General features: G+C 31.9%; 1 long non-coding RNA gene across 10 annotated transcripts; it reads right to left on the bottom strand.

Annotated features, from left to right (window-relative positions):
* Positions 1–6,193: 6,193 nt before the first annotated feature.
* LOC133778136 (uncharacterized) lies at positions 6,194–12,122 on the bottom strand. Of its 10 annotated transcripts, none has more exons than XR_009869022.1 (9): positions 11,786–12,119; positions 11,096–11,204; positions 10,088–10,152; positions 9,890–9,985; positions 9,081–9,150; positions 8,718–8,951; positions 8,551–8,640; positions 7,036–7,188; positions 6,194–6,486 (listed from the first exon to the last, which is right to left on the bottom strand). It is a non-coding gene; the product is annotated as an uncharacterized LOC133778136 (long non-coding RNA). The 10 variants fall into 10 exon arrangements; XR_009869024.1 differs by having other exon boundaries at positions 8,718–8,935; XR_009869026.1 differs by having other exon boundaries at positions 8,718–8,876.
* Positions 12,123–14,465: the final 2,343 nt, after the last annotated feature.

The raw sequence follows: 14,465 nt of genomic DNA, 5'->3' as shown, positions 1-14,465 counted from the left end.
AATAATACTCTAGTTTATAAACTAAGCTTCACAGTCATAACAGACAGTCACATGTTTCATATAGCATACTTATCAACAATCACAGTGCATTATAATACATTCACATAGCAGTCACAAGCATAATCATAATTATGCATGTTACAACGTACCTAATAAGATATTCACAAACATAATTATAATCATGTTCATCACCTTGACTAATATCTAAACATGCATTCACATAGGAGGTGTAGTTTTCTTACCTTTGGTCCGTATTCGGGTTATTAGCGACAACTCTCTGAGTACAATCCCCGATTCAAGCCTTTAGCGAAAACCTAGTCAAAACCGTAATAAGGAAGTTCCATCAACCACAGGTAAATAAAAGCTTCTAGACCAAACCTTAGCCTCCGGGACATCGAATTCGACCTAACAAGGAAGTAGGATCGATCCCGAGCCCAAATGGTTAAGTTCCCAATCTAAAAATCCAATTTAAGCAAAAATTCCCCTTAAGGGTAGCAGCCCCTCACATCCGAGCCGCGGCCCGCCTCTAAATCTAGAGGCTCGGCCTCCCTGGAATCCAACGCACAACGCGGCGCGCCCCTGCCTCCGAGCCATGCTGGCTCGAAATTCCTCTCGCAGGCCGCGGCTCACCACCACGAACCCAGAAATTCTTGGGTTTCTCTTCAACCGAACCTAGCTAAAACTTAACCAAATTCATCCCACATCTCCAATTCAATTCCCATAACTTATACACTCATTCTCACCAATAAAACTCAACTAATTATCACAGTAAAACTCATCAAACTTACCAAACCCATCCTCTCAATTATCAAGCATGCATAGACATCTTTACTCTAAATATTCAGCAAAGCTAACCAAACAATTTCAGTTCAGAACTCTTACCTTAGCTGTGATGAAACCCTTGACCCTAGCCTCTGATTTTCCCCAAGCCTAACACCTTGATTCCCCAAGCTTTACTATTCAATTTTTCCAAAAACCACTCAAACATTCATGAAGCATAAAGAGAACGTGAGAGAGAAAGAGTGAGCTGCTGAATCCTTTTCTTTTCAATTTCCTTAACCTTCTCAAACATTCCCAGCTCACCTTACATTACACTTAAAGAGAAAATGACCATCTTACCCCTTGCCCTTAGCTTATACCTCAAATGTTCATAAGGACAATTTTGTCCTTTGCCTCAAACCCCGCTATCCACAATTTGCATCCTATAATTCCTGCTACTTCCAATATTCTCACTCGGTTACCGATAAATTCTCATTACCCTCTAATTCCCGGTAATGTACTAAATTACTAAAATACCCTAAGCTGACCTCGAGTCGGGTATGTAGACCCCGTTGTGACTTTTCCGCTAACTTGCTCATCGAGACCGCCTCTCGTCAAGTAACCCAAATATATCCACATAATAATGTGGTCTCAATCACACAAACACATATTTAATATCTCTAACATACAAGCATGATTATATTATAATATAATTCACATGATAACTCAATTATTGCCTCCCGGCCCCCTAATCCAGGCACTAAGCCCTATTAGGAAATTTGGGATGTTACAATGTTAGTATGGTGGATAAAAATAAAATATGGGATACAATGACGGTATGGTTTTATTAATTATATTTCATTTAATGTTTTTAAAATATATATTGTTTTGATAATATGATTCTTGCACAAATTATTGCACTATAACCACTTTTGAAAGAGGTAATTAAACTTTCTTGAAAATTCTGAAACCAAATAAATTTCTTTACTGCTTCAACATGCTTATTTGTATATAATATGTTTCTTGCGCATGGCTGAGAATGCCAATTAGCAATTAGTTCGGTTTCAAACGTTGTTGCATCAGGTAAACTCATTGAAAGAGAGGTAGGCAACAACTACCAAGTTATGATTACTAGCGTTATTAAGCCAACCTGTCCTCTCCCTTTTGCATATCCTGATTTGGACATGTACGTAGTTCCTCAAGCCATTGGGACGCCAATAGCGTGGCCTAAGGATTTAGTCATTATATCTGAAGATATATATCATAAGGTGATGCCAAATTTTTACATAATTATCTTTACAATTCTATATTTATTTGTTTGCATTTTTTTTAATTGTTGATATTATTGTATACAAGCTCCCTCTACAAGTAGGACCAGATCACAATGACCAAAAGCTTCGTCAACACAACAACCACGAGAACGAAGACGACCACAAACTCCTCCAACACAATTGCCCCACACTCCATTGGAATGATTACACAATATCGTATCTCATTGGGCTGATGGCGAGTGTGTCAATCTAGGCATAGAGTCTGAAGTTTTTGATCAGGATATGTCTCACTGCTATATATTTAAGGATGACATACTTCAGTTTGCTCGAAAGGAGAAGATTGGACAAGCAGTTTTCGTCAGCTACATGGGGTATATATCTGACAAAGTTAATTCATTTAATTTTCTAATTTGATTTATTCAATCATATAACAATTTTCGTATTTTTGTATTAGGTTCATTTACAGATATGTGGTACAACAAGGTCGCCAAAATAAGTTTTTATTTGTCAATCCTAATATTGTAGCCACTCAAGGGAGTTCATTCGACGATCGTGTTCAAAATCTGTTCAGATGATGCAATGACGTAAAATCAAAAGAACAAGTTATGCTTGTCCCTTGAAACCATGGGTAAGTCTAAAAATTTGTCATTTTTCCGACCCATATCAATACTTTCTTTGTTTAACATTTGAGTTATAATTTTTTGGTTTTTCTTATGCAGTGAACATTGGATGTTGCTTATTTTGGCACCATATGCATATCATGTTTATTGTTGTGATCCAGTGAATTCAGATCTGAATAACCGTGAGGAGATTGTATCAAGTGATCGTCAGCGCTTTCAATCTTTTTTTCTCTATGAATCTTCCTGATGTCGAGATCCCTGATACTCTACGCATTAAGCAACCTCAGGTCAGTAATTACAACTTAAATTTTTGAACTTTTATAATTATTAAGTAGAATAATACGTATGCATTTTTTAACAAGTTTCAATTTAATAATGAATTACTGATACTTTTAAATAATTAGTGTCCACACCAACTGGACAATGTGGCATGTGGATACTACATAAAGAGGATGTTGAAGGATTTGATTGAACATGCGAGTCCCGGACATTACTTGAGAACGGTATTATTAATTAAAATTTACAAATTATTTTTGAAATCATATATATAAATGTAATCAAATAATTAATTAATATATTTTACTTTATATTTTTTGCAGCTAACAAGTACATCATATACAGAGGCACAAATTGATGAGTTGCGACAAGAATATGCGACATATATGTTACCGATAATCCAAAGTTACCGACCTCGTTGATAGTTTTTTTTTTTATTTTTTACCTCTTTCTTCATACATAATGTAATATTTGTTAATTTTGAATATGTCTAACATATATTGTATTTGATTTTTTTTTTTTTTACCTCTTTCTTCATACACAATGCAATATTTGTTAATTTTGAATATGTCTAACAAATATTGTATTTCTTGTGTATGTCTAACAAATATATGTCTAACAAATATTGTGTTTCTTGCATATTTTTATTTTATTAATTATGTCAATTTTAATTTTAATTAATATTAAATTGATTTCAATTTAATTAATTATTAAATTAATATTAAAATAATTTCAATTTAATTAATTATTAAATCAATTTAAATTAAAATTAAAATCATTTCAATTTAATTAATTATTAAATCAAATTTAAATAATATTAATTATAATTTTTTTTTAAATCTGGGAAACTTTCAATGTCTCCCATTGGGTGAGGTGGGAGACGTGGGAAGTCTCCCACCTCACCCAATGGGAGACGTGAGACCTATACCTATAATGACTCCGCCTACAACGTCTTCCCAATTGGGAGACATTGTAGACTTTCAATGTCTCCCAAATAAAGTCATAAAACCCCTATTTTGTTGTAGTGAGTACATTACTTAGGGGCCCATATAGAAAAGAAAATAATGGTAATGGATACATAGTATATGATATTTATGTTTGTACTTGAATGTTATATGATACAATTTTAGTGAGACTAGGATTGTCATACTAAGCATTCGCTTATAGTTGTTTAGCATGTGCAGATAACAAAGTCTAAGGAGGAGGTTGGATATGACGAATAGCAGTAGTAGTGTGAGTTATAGAAAACGATCACATTTGCATTAGTTTTTATTTAGTTATGTTTTAATGTTTAGAGTACGGTTGAGTCAGATCCAAACTTAGTGGTTTAAAAGTTTTTTTCAATGTTTTTATTTAAATGAGTTGATTTTTTTTTTTATTTTCCGCATTCATTTGCACATATTTTGAAAATTTCATAGTTAAAGATCTATTTGTCACATGTAGCGTTTCTGACTTGTGAGGGGAGTTACATGTTTTCTATCTACTTAGCATTGAATAAAACAATAAAATGTACATATGAACAATCAAAGCAATCGGAGAAGATCTCAACTAAGACCCACTTTTGATTTAATATCTAGCAAGCTGCAAGCAACAAAGTTTTGTTCTCCTCCTCCATCTATCTTGATCGTGTCATCGCTTTGCGGTCTCTTTTATAGTAACGACACACTTCTAGTAGAGTAGCCCATGTTGTTGTTGTGCTTCTTCCTCCATAGCAATCTAGAATTGGACGTGGTTTCATGGAATTGCATCATCAATGGATGTTTTCAATTGGGTTTGTCGTCGTGGTCAGTTGTGGTGATGGAGATTTTGAAGCAGATGATGGGGGAGAATGTTGGAGGAGCTCGTCGCCAAGGCCATCACTCCAGTGAGTGTTGGTTCCTTCGTCTTCCTCTAGTTTGACTTATTTCTGACACAACTGTATATCTAAAAAAATGTATAAAAGAAAGTTAAATAACAACCCCGTATAAGACTTTTTTTTAGCGAAATGCCCTAATCCATGTAAAATTCCAAAAAAGGAAAAAAAAAACACAAGCTGGTAGGTTATACTTGTAGTTGTATAAAGTAGTATTCTGGCTAAATTCATAAAAGAATTTTTTTTTTTTGGTATGTATAACAACCCAAAAAAAATATATGAATGAATAATGTCCAAATACATTAAATGTATATAATTAATAATATGAAGGGAAAATACTAGTTTTGTCCATTATTTTTCCTGAATATGTGATCAATCCCTGTATTTTAATAAATAACAATTCAAACTTTGTGTTTTACAAAATGGATCAAAATATATAGTATCCTAGACCCAATTTTGGTCAATATATTTTTAAATATAATCTTTCATTTTCAGTTCATGGACCATCCTCTTTGCTTCTCTCAACCCATCGCATCACCAACGACTCAATAATTGATCTTACAATTGAAAATATTTTGACCAAAATCGAATCTAAGGTACTATTTTTATCCATTTGGTATAATACATGATCTGAATTATCATTTAACATAACACAAGGACTAATTACGTTTTCGGAAAAAATACTGGTCCCAAATAATATTTTCCCTAATATGAATATATGTTTTTTCTTTTGTTAACTTCTCTTTTCTTAGCTCAACTATTTTTATAAAATATGTATATTAATGGGTGAGTTTTCATTTTATTTAATAAGCCCAAACTGAAGCATGACATTAATTTTTAACAAAGCACGCACATTAAGATTATTATCATAGCTTGTATTGAAGAAATATATTAGAGAATGGCATATTATATTTTATAATTAGGGTTTTTTTAGCATGAAAACTCTTTAACACTACTACAAAAATGGGTTTTCTCGACAGTTTTTAACTGTCGCTATTGAGCAACGACGACAGTCGACTAGCTGTCGTATTTGCCTATGCCAGCGTAGGGGTAGCTAGGCCGACAGTTAATAAGTGTCGCTATTGCTGGCAACGCCGACAGTTAATACGTGTCACTGTTGCTGGCAACGCCGACAGTTAATAGGTATCGCCGTTGCTAGCAACGCCGACAGTTATTAAGTGTCGTCGTTGCTGGCAACACTGACAGTTTTAGGTGTCGTTGTTGCTAGCAACGCCAACAGTTTTTAAATATCGCTGTTGCTAGCAATACTGACAGTTATTAAGTGTCGTGATTGGCTCTCTATGATGTAATAAAAGAGTGCACATCAAAAATTAAATTAATTTAACATTGGTAATATTAAATTTATATTTGATTAGTTTTAACACTTTCTAATAAAAGAAATAAACTTATAAACATTTTTATTCAAGAATTTTATAAATTTATTACACCAACAACAACAGTCAACAATCAAAAAATAAACCAAATCTACATATTACAAAGACAAAAATTACAAACTTAATCAAAATATATTTCATCAACTTGGTACAAATATAATCTCAATTTATAAGTAATTAGTTTTGTGCAACATGAACAAGTTATAAGTACACTCGAGTATTCTAATATGATTTGTCAACTCTGTCTTGTATTTCTCAAGTTTACGTTGAAGTGACTTGAGTGCAGCAACTCTTTCTCTTTAGTTCCTGAAACACTAAGAGTTGTAGCTCTTTAGTTCCTTATGAAGAAGCTATGAAGTATCAAGAAGCAACAAATGGAAAAGGCTATGGATGTTGATTCATTAATAAAATATGAAACTGAAGTGCTGGTACAAACTCCAAATGATCACTTAGTATAATAAAAAAAAACTTACACAAAAACAAATAATTTAATCAGATCTAAAATTACTCAGTGAAATTAGTATCAAAAAACAGATCTGAAAAATAATTGGACATAAAATCAAAGAACAGATTAAGAAAATACTCGAAACAAAAAAATTAATCACAAAATAGAATCATGGATCAGATATCCTAAACATATTCAAACATTACAAAAGTTATAACAAAATAGATCAATTATCAGATTCACAACACTATAAACAACCAGAGAAAATATAAAAAATAGATTCAAACACACATTTATATAAATATATATATGTTGTCAAACACATATTCAAATGTAAAAAATCTAAAAAAAAAAACTATTACCCAAATCAGAAAAAAATTACACAACTATAGTAATAATTGCAAAATCATGGATATACCTTAACAAGAGTTTGCAAAGTCTATATTCATCACCAATCTATATTCATCACCAACCACTGCAGTCTGTCACCAATAGCTCCAATCTACAAACAAAGCCTCCCTTCGCCACTGAAAGGCACAATCTGCCACTTAGCGCTCCACTCCAAGATATCCTGACATAGAGCAAAATTAAAGCTAAGAACACAAAAGGAAAAATAATAATACATCACAGCAAAAAAGATGAGCTATAAATAATTTAAAGCCCCACACACCAATCTGAGAAACTCAAAGCCACAAAACAAACCACCAAAGCCTTGGTTTTATAAAAACTCAAATGGAAATAATGTAACAAAAACAGAGGAAGATAAGCCATAAAATCTAAAAGCAAAATTGAGGTGGTTTCTACTGAATGATTATTTTTAAATCTTTTATGGTATGTAGTATACTAAAAGATAATAATGGAAGAAAGATGCATCTATATAACTTCAAACCATAAAAAAAAATGTTTCAAAATTGATAGTAGAACAAAGTGATACTAATGTTGTCTCTCTAAAACAAAAAACAAAAACCAGGAAAAAAATAACAGTAATAACATACATGGTTTCACATCCACCAAACTAATTAATTAAACTCATCAATATATAAACAAGATATGATAAAAGAAACAATCAAACCCATCCAAACAATAAACAATCAAATCCTTTCTCTAGTATACAGACATGCAATTAGATAATATAAAGAAACAATCAAACCCTTCCTCTAGTATACAATCAGACATGCAATTAGGTAATATAAGAAGTTAGACACCAAAACATATTTAAAGACTATGTAAAACAAAACATATGTGAAGTTACCCCAAAACATATAATGATGATTCAGAGAATACAAATAAGCCTAATTAAATAATATATATAGGAACAATCCTCTCATTAAAACCATGTAAATGATGAAATTAAACTGTAGAATCTGCAACTCAGATTTACTTAAATCAAACAAACGAAGGGACTTGACAGGGCCATAAAGCAGATAAAACGAAATATAGCATTAAAAACCATCATTCATATTACTCCTTGAATTAACTAATAGCATTAACTAACAAGCAATTAATATTGAGAAAGAGGTACAATAAATCTTAACTGAATTGGACCCTTTTTTTTGTACATATAGAAATGATTACATACAATGTGTGTGTACATATAATCAAAAAAATTTAATTAATCAAAACAAACCAAAACAAGATAGACAGCCAAAAAATTCAAATAAAAAAGATAGAAAATCTTCAAGTCAGTTTAATCCAATAACCAAAATAAACCCATCTCCAAAAACATCCTCTTCCATAAAAGCATTACAACACTAGACCAAAATAGCATAAATCTTTGAATTTATTTTTATATTGTAATCAAATAACATTTTAATTAACAGTTATATATTAAATAATAAATTTTATCTAAAAATGACAAACACAATCCAGTGTGAACAATATATTAAGCACAACATAAACAAGTGAAATTGGAAGAAGAAGAAAAAAGTTGTACCATTCTTGAGGTTTTGCTTCTAAGCTGAACTAACGAGCCACCACCCAAGCCACCGTCAAGCCTCCTAAGCTCAGCCACCATGAAACCTACCTACAAACAACAACCACAAGTGTAAACAAAGAAAAACCCAGAAAAAACCCAGCCACAAAAACAGAAGAAGAACTCACCCATGTGTTGGATTCGTCTGCTGTTCGTCCACCGCCATCTCCTTGTTCGTGAGCCCACCTTCGATCTCTATCTGTTTGTGGCCGCCTATTCGACCTCTGCCCATTTGTGAGCCTTGTCGCTCATGCAAGTGAGACGAAGAAGATGAAGAGATGGAGAGGCTGGGAGAGAAAAAGAGAGCACGAGAGAGAGAGAGAGAGATGGAAACAACTCCCCAAATCTGAGACAATAAAGAACTAAACACAACAACCCAGAGCAACAAAAAATGGTCGATATAAATTATTAAAAAAAAAAATAAACCAAGCGTACACTTGGGGTAGGCTTCTAGAATCAAAGCCACCCACAAAAAGAAAAAAAAAACTTACAGGGAGAGGCATTAATTCCAGTCGAACACTATTTCCAGCAAAAACAGAAGAAAAAAATCGCAATCCAAAACTACATTTATTGAGATATTTCATTCAAATTATATTAATAAACAAAATATGAATACATAAACAATAAAAGATTGTTTAAACAAAAGTATCTTATATTGTGTAATTTAGATAATGAAACCGAAACTTAGATTGAACAAAGATATGTAGACACATTTAAACAAAAAAATCCTAAAAAAATTGTTTCTTAAAAATTAATTGAACATATATTATTTAGTCTTCATGGATCCAGTAGCTACAACCCATTAGTTAGATATTTGTTAATATTTTGTAATAGTCTTTAAATTTGACATTAATTAGGAACAAAATATTAAACTTAGCCCAAATACCATTCTGTATTCTTTAATCACAGAATTGAAGCACATAAATCTTCCCAGACAAACAAGCAAAGCAATCTAGAGCAATCTGATTCTTCAGATAAGAAAAGCAATAAAAAAGAAGCACCCAAAAACATAAACACAAAGTAAGACTTATTGAATATAACCCAATCCAAGCAATCTGATTTCTTCCATTCCTTTATTTCAAACAAATTTTTCTTGTTTCACAAAAAGTATATGAAATTCAAACCAGACAAATGAGCAGTAAAGTAATCATGGTGAGTTATATACGTTCAGATACATTAATTCAAACACCTCGTATTCATATTTCATTCTATCAAAACAGATAATTTGCCTTTAATACAGTTGAGTAACCAACAAGACAATATTAGTTTACTACCAATCAATAAAAGGTAAGTAAATTACCTTGGTTATCATTTTCAGAGATAAAACAAGCTCCTTGGGATCGATCTCATACTCGGGGACTTCGCGTGCATTTTTAACGTGCATGTGATGAGCCATCTAACACAGTAAAGTTCAAAATTAAAAATTTGCAACATGCTTTTATTTTGTCAAAAGAATGATAATATAAGCCACTGGCACTAGAGAAGACGCAAGACATACCGAAGGCTTTGCACCATGTTCCTCTAAAAGTTTGATCACATCTTCATTTTTGTAATGCACAGCATCTACAAGAGGTTGTTGAATATTCAATATAGAGGATATTATAATGGTCCATACTTCATATAACTATATAAGAATACACAATGCTGAAGATTGAACAGCCACAACAACACGCAATGACCCATTTTAAACCAATTGTAAAATACTTAATCTTTGTAAAAAAAAAATTCCAAGTTTTTTTTTTGTCAAAGTTCGTGCAAGAATTACCATCTTCATGCCTTTAATTACAGACCCAATCAAGTTCTTAAAACTAGTATTTAATCTAATACAACAAAAAATTGATTCATACAGAATGGGAAAAAAAAAGTTTTCTTGGTATAAGAAGTTTGATTTAAAGTAAAGAAATTTCTTTAAAATAAATGATATCAAGGTAAACAAATTCATTATTATACTTCAATTTTACTGCTTTTTTTTTTTATGGAAAAATGTAAGTCAGTCCAAGTTGAATGAGCACAAATGCTGAAGGATATTACCTAGTCTAGTTGAAGCTTGCAACCTATACTCACCACTTATTATTGAGTGTAGTTATTTTCAATAATATTCTTTGTACACATGAGATATATGTATAGACCAAATTAATATTATGCAATTGATAACAGTGCATGTGAAAACTATCATTGACTAAATAAATAAAAGTAACATGAAGAACCCAACATTTTCATTACAAGAGTACTAATAATAGTGGAGTAGTAAGCATGTGCATTAAGGCATTAAGGGTTGTATTGATAAGACTATATATATGTGGGTGTTTAGCAAAATAGTTTTTTTCTTTCTATTTTTATAAAAGCTACTAACTGAAGGAATGAAACAAATGTGGCATGGAAGAGGAGTCAAAGTTCTCAGACCATAAACCTGTCTATGCTCTTTTCTCTCTACAAATAGACACCAAAAGACACGACAAAAACTTATTTTATTAAATTTAATTTATTACTCATACCAACACAATACCTCAGAGGAGATATACTAGTTGTGATAGATTTTCTTGAGAAGGCTGGGAGATTTAAGGAAGCAGCAACACTTATTCTTGCTTATGTTCTTTCCAACTCACTCTGGTCAGCTGGTAAAATAAGCAGTAAAACATAAATATAGGCACAAAACAGAACAAAAGACTCAAAACAGAGATTAACCATAAAAATAGGCACAAAACAGGACTCAAAATAAACAAACAAGATACACTGCTTTTATTTTTAGTTGATGTTTCTAATGAGGCTCTTAAACGTTTTAGACTTAAATTTTAAGATTATCAGGATGCCACTTCTCTTTATCACAGAACTAGGATAAGTCATCATCAGTGCAGTGACCAAACCAAAACTCATAAAGAACAAAACTAAAACAAAAAATGGAACTAGCATCCTTGCTTCCAAGGCCAAAATTATTAACAAACCTAACTTGTTCTAGAACCCAAATCAATTCAGTTGTCAAAACACTACACCAATCAATTGGGAGCAGCAAAGTAAGCCTTGAATCCACTACACCAACCATGGGAAAAATCCTAGAGACCTCATGAGCCTAAAAACTAGACCTTCGGCTACAAACTCTAGGACCTTATTTTAGAATCACAGCCAAGAGCTTAGAAATGAATATATATATAAATTAAGTTAACAATATTAAAAATAAAACAAACAAATATATATATACCTGCCGCCTACGATGATCGGAGAGGTGGGGACACCGCCTACGATGGAGCTGCCCGAGAGGATGGAGCTGTCGAGAGGATGATCGGAGGTCTCTGTTGCTCGAGAGGATGATCGGTCTAAGAGAAGAGAGAGGGAGACTTACAGAGGTTTGGGGTTCAGTCATTTGCGGTTTGGGGTTTGAGGTCTGAGAGAAGAGAGAGGGAGACTTGCAGAGGTTAGAGGTTCGGGGTTTGGGGTTTGGGGTTCGGGGTACGGGGTCTGAGAGGAGAGAGAGGGGTACGGAGTCATTTGGGGTATGGGTCTGAGACAGAGGAAAAATATCAGAGGGAAAACCAAAAAAATTGGGGTTTTTCTTTTTGTTTTCGCGCGAAATAGGCCTCTCTCTTAAAGTAAAACGCTTTAAAATGTATTCTCTATTTCTAAATTTTAATGTAACTAATACTAATTTTATAAATATGTTAAATAATAATAGTTAAATTAAATTAAAGTATTGTTACTCTTAATATCATAATTAATTTAAAATTTAATATAAAAATTATTATAAATACAAAAGTTAATAATATGACAAATTTAGAAATAAAAAAAATCTAGTTTTAAAAGTTTTTAATAAATACATATTTACATAATTTATTTTATTTTTAAAATTTTATTTTTCATTAATTATATTTTTAAATTTTTATTTGAATTTTGGCGACATTTTATAACTGTCGGCATTGGTCTTGAATTAACTGTCGGCGTTGGAGTCAATAGCGACACATTTTAACTGTCGACATTAGTCGGAGGATGATCGGAGGTCTCTGTTGCTCGAGAGGATGATCGGTCTAAGAGAAGAGAGAGGGAGACTTACAGAGGTTTGGGGTTCAGTCATTTGCGGTTTGGGGTTTGAGGTCTGAGAGAAGAGAGAGGGAGACTTGCAGAGGTTAGAGGTTCGGGGTTTGGGGTTTGGGGTTCGGGGTACGGGGTCTGAGAGGAGAGAGAGGGGTACGGAGTCATTTGGGGTATGGGTCTGAGACAGAGGAAAAATATCAGAGGGAAAACCAAAAAAATTGGGGTTTTTCTTTTTGTTTTCGCGCGAAATAGGCCTCTCTCTTAAAGTAAAACGCTTTAAAATGTATTCTCTATTTCTAAATTTTAATGTAACTAATACTAATTTTATAAATATGTTAAATAATAATAGTTAAATTAAATTAAAGTATTGTTACTCTTAATATCATAATTAATTTAAAATTTAATATAAAAATTATTATAAATACAAAAGTTAATAATATGACAAATTTAGAAATAAAAAAAATCTAGTTTTAAAAGTTTTTAATAAATACATATTTACATAATTTATTTTATTTTTAAAATTTTATTTTTCATTAATTATATTTTTAAATTTTTATTTGAATTTTGGCGACATTTTATAACTGTCGGCATTGGTCTTGAATTAACTGTCGGCGTTGGAGTCAATAGCGACACATTTTAACTGTCGACATTAGTCTCGAATCAACTGTCGGTGTTGGTGTCAATAGCGACATATTTTAACTGTCGACATTACTCTCGAATTAACTGTCGGCGTTGGGGTCAATAGCGACAGTCAAAAGCAACAGTGACAGTTATTAGTTGTCAGCGTTGGTCTCTATGCCTACAGTTTTTAACTGTCGGCGTAGAGTCCCGCTAAGCAATTACGACAGTCAACAGAGTTGACTGTCGTGGTTGGGTGTCGGGAAAGCCAAATTTTGTAGTAGTGTAAACTTTGTTTAGTATTTTGGTCCATGGACTACAAAATATAGGAATTAAGTCTTTAGGGCGCATTTGATTTGATGTCCCCTATTATATTGTATAGTATAATATTATATTAGATTCTTTTGTATAACATATTTTTATAAACTATTATATTTGTTATTAACTTTTATTTAAATATTATATATTCATATGTATACAAATCAATACTAAATATAGTACTATATAATACAATACTATCTAATATAATATTATACAATACAATTTAGGATAATAACACGTGTATTCCAAATGAACTCTAATATTGTTAAACAATAGCAATTAAATCTTTATATGTGGTTTTTCATGTAATTGTTGATTAAAAATAAGTTAACATGGCTTGCCAATATGATGAACCCAATATCTTGTAAAAAAATAGTTTTGGTATGATTAACAAATTAATGGGGGATTATATGTGATATAGATTTGCAAAATGTGCTCCAAATAGTGAGAGAGATTGAGATGTCAATTCATTGGAGCCCATCTAATTATGATTTTGATACACTAATCTTTCCATTTGGCTATCTAATTAAAAAAACACAAAAACAGTCTTTTTGGTGAAGAGACCCAAGTCTCATCTTTTTGCCTCTTTTATAAAAAAATATTTAGCCCATCTAATTATGATTTTGATACACTAATCTCTCCATTTGGCTACTGTGGTTGATTCTATCAGATCCCCCATACTTCCAAAACTGTCTTTTTTATACATATATAACCTTATGCTATATAATTGTCTTCCTCTCATTCTCTATTATTATTATTATTATTAACACAAATCCACTATATATAATTTTACACTTTCATTTTCCTAGTCAAACCCACACTTCTAATGCTCTATTGTTAAGAAATAAAAATAAAAAACTTATATTGCCTTATAAATAACGGTAAAATATGCAAATCTCAAAATGAAGTTTAAA

The sequence above is a fragment of the Humulus lupulus genome, chromosome 5, assembly GCF_963169125.1.
Source record: "Humulus lupulus chromosome 5, drHumLupu1.1, whole genome shotgun sequence".
Lineage (NCBI taxonomy): Eukaryota > Viridiplantae > Streptophyta > Magnoliopsida > Rosales > Cannabaceae > Humulus > Humulus lupulus.
This window is presented reverse-complemented; position numbering and strand designations above follow the sequence as displayed.